A 7643-nucleotide genomic window follows, 5' to 3' on the forward strand; every position below is an offset into this window, starting at 1 on the left:
CAGGTGCCCCCCAACTGAAAATTCATGCTTGATAAAAAAAATTGAATTAAAACAATGCGGGCGTTTAGAACGTATATACAAAGAAGAGTTATATATTGTCGCCCCCCAACGAAAATGTAGGTCCCCCCCCATAGCTGCCCCCCCCCGCTATGAAAACATCCTAGCTACTGCCACCTACCACAACACACACACACACACACACACACACACACACACAACACACACACACACCACACCCACACCACACATAACAACACACACACACACACACACACAACACACACACACACACACACATACACACACTGACACACATACACACACGGCGAGTGTGATATGGCGGCTATCATAGACATTTAGGGTGCTACTAATAAGCATCGATACTCAAACAGACCAGAAAGCAGTCACACTCATCCTGTTCTCTCTCTCTTTCGCCCTCTTTTTTTCGCTCTCTTTCTCTCACGTGACCCTGGCCTCCTCTTATTTTCTCTTATAGACCGCATGTTTTAGATAATTGCCATCGAATTTGCTGCCTCGGTTTCTGCTAACCATAAAACCTAAGCAGACTGGTAAAGGCAAAGCCCACATCACGTTAAAAATTCTTTCCTATCCACGTTCGTTCGACACGCGAGCACAAATATTGAGCGCAAATAAATCGAAAATAATCGTTAGCGCTCACGAAAGGTGCCGAATAAAGGTTAAGCCAATAGCGCAGACTTGGATTTGATCGCGCGTCGTTGCGACCTGCAATCGCATTGCGATCGCTCGCACACGCCTATCGCGCGCGAGCTGTGCACATCGCAAGCGGCTGGTTACGCATTGAGCGAAAAATTTACGTCAAATAAATGACTTTTCTGGCCGCAGTATTTACCGTGCATTTCAGTCTGCGATCGCGAGACATCTTTATATGCTGCATGGTTTCTTAGTGCGATCGCTAGTATTCGGCAGCTGTAACATCAAACCAACAACCGGCCTCTCCATCACATATCTAGCAAATGCCTTTCTTTCTGCATCACTTCAGCGTGTTGATGTGCAGCGTAGACCATATTGAAATAGCACGTGATGGAGCATGGTGTCGGACGAGAATTTCTTCATCGTTCCAAGTCGCTGTCTACCCGCACACATGCGATTTCGAAGCGATTTCGGAGCGACGACGTTGCTGAAAATCAAAACTGAAAATCAACCTGAAAATGTTTGATTTCTTGCGATTTCCGGCGCAAGCAATACCAGAAATCGCAGTTGCACGTACACGACGCAGACTTGCGATTTCTCATGCGGATCTCTAGGCTGCGATTCTAGGAATCTAGCGGAGTCGCATGGAAAAAGTCGCAAGATCTGCGCTAGGCAATATTCCCCCCCCTTCCTTCGAACGGTTAGAGGTTGATAGCACGCAACGTCGGGCACGCGATTTCATTTTCGTCGTAATACTGCCGCTTATTTTCCCGCGTTGGAGTCTGCCAGAAGCCCTTATATTTCTCGCTGAGCAATTTTAGCGTCACTCTTAATGTCTGTTTATATAGCGATTTCAAGCTTCAATTTCACATGTTTTAAAATGTCTTTACCTAATAAAATGGCTGTTGTTACCACACTGCATCGGGAATATATCTAGGGTAACGACGTGAATATCTTCATACGATAAGCTGGATTGATTAAATTTAAAAGGCCACTAATCGTATTTTAGTAATATATTAATGTGATAGTTGGTAAAAGCGTGACCTGTTGGGGTGCCCGTAGTAAATCACCGGCGGAACATGAAATGGCTTTTCCCCGGTAATGTGATACCAGCGCACAGCAATATAGTACAATTTATGACACCGATAGTGATTGTCTCTCTGCCTCACATAAAGGCAGGCGAAATGAACGACATAAGTAAAGATACCCGAGTTGCTCGTAAAATATGATTTACTAGCTTAGAAACTTCTACTTAGAAAGGTTTCTCATTAAAATGTGCGTAAATATATATTTATGTTACACGTCACACACAAAGTGGCAACCCACATCGTTAACGTTCATACATTTGAAGTACGCAAGCAGCAATGGTACATCGGCGCCACAAAAATCTGAACCGTATTTTACTGCTTTAAGAAACCTCAATGAACTATTTTAGATCGTTAATTTTTAGGCTGCGCCAGCATGAATTTCGTCTTCCTGGCCTGCTTCACACGGAGCGGCTAGCGTCTCATGCGCAACACCTGTCCTGTAGCTGTTGGTCTCGCTCCTGCATGGTGAAGCCTATCATCCGATTCAGCCATCGTTTTAAGATAGTTGCTCTAGTGCTTTTAACTATAGTAACACGGGCCTCGAGTGCCCATATCGGGCTGCTTCGGGACTTTCGATTTATTTAAGTGGAGCACATGCCCTGAGCGCATCATGCTAGGCGCGCCGCATGCAGGAAGTGGTTATTGGTGTTGAGACAAGAATGGAGTGATGGTGGGGATGTGAGAATCATAGAAGAAATCTGTACATAGGATCAATAACTACAGTAAGAACTGCGTTTGGAGACACAACCAGTATTCGATGTGAAGGTAGGCTGACAAGGGTCAGACTTATCCCCTCTGTTTCATTCTGCTGATGATATGTGCTGGAGCGCGGAGTTGAGAGAAACTGGTGAGATGGGAGCTGTTATTTGGCGGATGATCTTGCATAATGGCCGAAACTGAAGAAGAGCTACAGGAGAGAGTGCTGCAGTGCAGGGAAGGTTACAGGGAGGCAGGCGGCTGAAAAGTAAATCAGAGGTGATGATAAGCAGTAGAAGGGAGGGGAGTGAACGCGATACAGTCGACAGTGGCCGAGGTTAGAGATGAGGCAGATGAACAAATTCAAGTACTTGGGAGCGAACAATAGCGGCAGGCAGGGAGATGCGAAGTTGAAATCGCGGATAGAAATAGAGGCAGCATGGACACACTTGGAGAGAGGTTTCAGGAGTGGTGTGCGACCAAGGTTGCCAGAAACTTAGTAAAAATCTATGGGACAGTTCGTGAGACCCGCTAACGTATGGAGGGCAGCCTGGGCCATACGAAGAAGGAGTAAATGAGGTTGCAGAGAACGGAGAGACGGATTTGCGTTGGATACTGGGGGAGTTCATTGAGAGAAAGAAGAACAAATGAGGCTGGAGGTACGACGAATAGCTGGAGTAAGAAACGTAAGGAAGTTTGTAATTGCAAAGAATGAGATGGTATGGGCATCGTGGTTAGGGAAACGCGTCCTCCGCTATTTAGCGGACAACTCGGGAGTTAGCGAAAGAGATAGCGGAGAATATAGCGAACGGAGCTTTGTGAAACGCGCCCCAGCCTCGGCAAGCGGCCGCCGCGCGGCGGACACGTAATGATGGTACGTACGCACAAGCTCAGACACAAACTTCCGATGACGCGCACGACACTGCTCGTCCGTATTCGCCGATCTCCGCGTGTGCATCGGTCTTTCAGGATGCTGCACACGACCACTACACACCTCAGGTCGCTGCTGCTGCTAGTGCTCTGCCATTCCCGCCACATACTGTCGGGTGTCCGCCTTCTACGGGCGCGATCCCACCCCAAGAGCTCGGGCTCCCCTACGTAGAGCCTACAACCCTGGCGGCACTCGCCAATCTCGACCGGTTCGTGGACCTACCGGATCTGCATCCCGATCACCTCCGTCCTGGTACAAGCCCAGTGGCACGCACAGAGGTGCTCGTCGATCCCGCAAAACCCGGGGTGGCGACACTCGTAACAACGGCTCGCACCCAGACATTCGCCTCGTTCGATGAATGGGCTGAATGCTTTGCTGTGTTTGCAACCTATCGGGCTTACTACTTCCCTCACCTCGCTATTCCCATGCTCATGTACATGCGCGACATCGCTCAGCGGGCCCAGTCGTACAGGGCGGAAGCCTGGACCGGGTACGACAAGGCGTTCCGGCTGCAAGCATCGCGCTATCCGAATACGTGGAGGTGGGAGCAACCTAATGCCGCGCTTGACTACGAGCACTGTCAACGCCGGCCTTACCTACTCGCGCCCACGTGTGCAGAGTGCGGCAGTCGTAGTCACGCGGCGTCAGTGTGCCCGAAGGCTATGCCTCGCTTCCCGCAACCTACCACCGCGACGAGGGCAGTCCCGCAAAGTGCCGAAGTGTGTCGCAGGTACAATCAAGGCGTGTGCCCCACCCCCTGCCGTGCCGGCAAGATGCACAGATGCCTCGCGTGCCATCAGGTCGATCACCACGCGTCGAGGTGTCCGAAGGGGTTAGACAATGTTCGACAGGTGCCCAAGAATAATTTTCGAGTCTACCACTGAGTTACCCGAACTTCTTCATGTGGCAGCGCTAGCTTCGTTGCATCCCTCCACTCCCGTGGACATTTCAAAACTCGAGGGGTGCTTGAAACAACATCCTGACAGAGTTTTCGTCGAACACTTGGTCCACGATTTGAAAACGGGCTGTGACATCGGCTTCACAGGACACGACCACTACCGATTTACTAGCAACGCGAGAACGGCTGCAGACCATGCCGAGATCGTCGATCAGGCGATCGCTAAGGCCGTGCAGCTCGGTCACACGATAGGCCCGTTTTCAGTACCCCCATTCGCGAACTTTGTTTGTAACGCTATCCGCACTACTTGCATTGCTATTTCGTTTGCGCAACACAACTAAATTAGAAAACTTTCTAAATTATTCGTGCGTGCGCACGCTGGCGGTCCGACCGCGCACGTCCAATTCGCATTACACATATCTACACGCGTTTGTGCGGCTCTGCTGCTGCATATATAAGTGCTCTGAGCGTACGGGGCTCATCTCGCATGCAGATCTAGAGATAAATACGCACGCTAACGGCTCGCGATGCGATGCTGTGCATGCAAGGATCGTAGCTAATTACGAATTAATAACGATGCTGGAGATTCCGCATAGCAAGCATAACAATCGGGTGGGTTTGCTCTACTGTTACATGCGCGCGTGTGTGTGTGTGTGTGTGTGTGGGTGTGTGTGTGTGTGTGTTGCGCGTGCGTGGGTACGTGCGCGCGTACGTGCGTGTACGAGTGCGTGCGTACAGGTGTGTATGTGCATGGGCGTGCGTTCGAGTGTGTACGCGTACTATTTATGGATAGATAACATTATTTTTTTGGAATTCTACCCAAGGTGAACGAAAAATGTGTGTGCATTTGAAAGATCCTTGCATTCTCTCCCTTCCCTACACTTTCCCTCTATCTCTTTCTAGTCTCGCTCTTTCGCCTTCACACTGACACACATACACACACGGCGAGTGTGATATGCGTATACATAGAGCATTTAGGGTGCTACTAATAGCAATCGATACTCAAACAGACAGAAAGACAGTCACACTCTCTTTCTCTCTCTCTTTCGCCCTCTTTCTTTCGCCCTCTTCTCTCACGTACCCTGCCTCTCTTATTTTCTCTTATAGACGGCATTTTTAGATAATTCCATCGAATTTTTGTGCCTGGTTCTGTAGCCTAAAACCTAAGAGACTATGAAGGCAAGCCCACATCAGTTAAAATTCTTTCCTATCCACGTCGTTCGACACGCGAGCACAAATATTTGAGCGCAAATGAAATCAAAATAATCGTGCGCTCACGAAAGTGCGATAAAGGTTAAGCCTAGCGCAGACTTGCGACTTTTGGTCGCGCGTCGTTGCGACCTGCAATCGCATGCGATCGGTCGCACGCCTCTCCGCGAGTGTGCACATGCAAGCGGCTGGCTACCATTTGGCGAAAAATTACGTCAAATAAAATGACTTTCTGGCGCAGTATTTACCCGTCATTTCCAGTCGGATCGCGACATCTTTATATGCTGCATGTTTCTTAGTGCGATCGCTGTATTCCGGCAGTGTAACATCAAACAAAACCGGCCTCTCCATCCACATATCTAGCAAAATGCTTTCTTTCTCATCACTTCAGCTTGTTGATGTGAGCGTAGCCATATTGAAATAGCACGTGATGAGATGGTCGGACGAGAATTTCTCATCGTTGCAAGTCGCTGTCTACCCGCACACATGCGATTTCGAAGCGATTTCGGAGCGACGAGTTGCTGAAAATCAAACTGAAAATCAACTGAAAATGTTTGATTTCTTGCGATTCGTCGCAAGCTACCAGAATCGCAGTTGCACGTACACGCAGACCTAGCGATTTCTCATGCGACTCGGCTGCGATTCTAGAATCTAGCCGAGTCGCATGAAAAAGTCGCAAGTCTGCGCTAGGCTTTAGTGTTTCAATATTCACGCTTCCTTCAACGGTTAGGTTGATAGCACGCAACGTCGGCACGCGATTTCTTTCGTCGTAATACTGGCTTTTTCCCGCGTTGAGTCTGCAAAGCCCTTATATTTCTCTCGAGCAATTTTAGCGTCACCTCTAATGTCTGTCTATATAGGATTTTCAAGCTTCAATTCACATGTTTAAAATGTCTTTACCTAATAAAATGGTGTTGTTACCACACTGCTCCGGGAATATATCTAGGTAACGACGTAATCTTCATACGTAAAGCTGGATGATTAAATTTCAAAGGCACTAATCTATTTTAGATAATATTAATGTGATCGTGGTAAAAAGCGGACCTGTGGGGTGCGTAGTAAATCACACGGGAACAATGAAATGGCTTTCCGTAATTATACCACGCAGCAATTAAGTAACAATTATGACACCAGATAGTGTTGCTCCTGCTCACATAAGCAGCGAAATGTAACGACATAATAAAGATACACGAGTTGCTCTGAAATAGTGAATACTAGTAGAAACTTCTACTTTAGAAAGGTTCTCATTAAAATGTCGTAAATATATATTTATGTTAACGTCACACACAAAGGCAACCACTCGGTTAACGTTCATACATTTTGAAGTACGCAAGCATCAATGTACAATCGGCAACAAAAATCTTGAACCGTATTTTACTCTCTAAGTAAACCTCAATTAACTATTTAGATAGTTAATTTTTAGGCTGACCGCCAATGAATCGTCTTCTGGCTGTTCACACGAGGCTAGCGTCATGCCGCACACACCTTCCTGTAGCTGTTGTCTCGCATCCTGCATGGTGAAGCTATCATCGATTCAGCCATCGTTTTAAGATAATTACCTCATAGGCTTTTAACTATAGTAACACGGCTCGAGTGCCCATATCGGGTGCTTCGGACTTTTCGATTAATTTAAGTGAGCACATGCCTGAGCGCATCATGTAGCGCGCGCATGAGGAAAGTGGTATATTGGTGTTTGAGAAAGAAGGGAGTGATGGTGTGGATAGTGAGAATCATAGAAGAAATGTACATAGGATCAATAACTACAGTAAGAACTGCGTTTGGAGACACAACAGTATTCGATGTGAAGGTGGGTCTGCACCAAGGGTCAGCACTTAGCCCCTTTCTGTTCATTCTGGTGATTAATGTGCTGAGCGCGGAGCTGAGAGAAACTGGTGGATGGGAGCTGTTATTTGCGGATGATCTTGCAATAATGGCCGAAACTGAAGAAGAGCTACAGGAGAGAGTGCTGCAGTGGCAGGAAAGGTTACAGGGAGGAGGGCTGAAAGTAAATCAGAGGTGATGATAAGCAGTAAGAAGGGAGGTGAACGGATACAGTCGACAGTGCCGGAGTAGAGATGAGGCAGATGAACAAATTCAAGTACTTGGGAGCGACAATAGCGGAGGCAGGAGGATGCGAAGTTGAAATCGC

The sequence above is a fragment of the Priapulus caudatus genome, unplaced genomic scaffold, assembly GCF_000485595.1.
Source record: "Priapulus caudatus unplaced genomic scaffold, Priapulus_caudatus-5.0.1 Scaffold140, whole genome shotgun sequence".
NCBI lineage: Eukaryota > Metazoa > Priapulida > Priapulimorpha > Priapulimorphida > Priapulidae > Priapulus > Priapulus caudatus.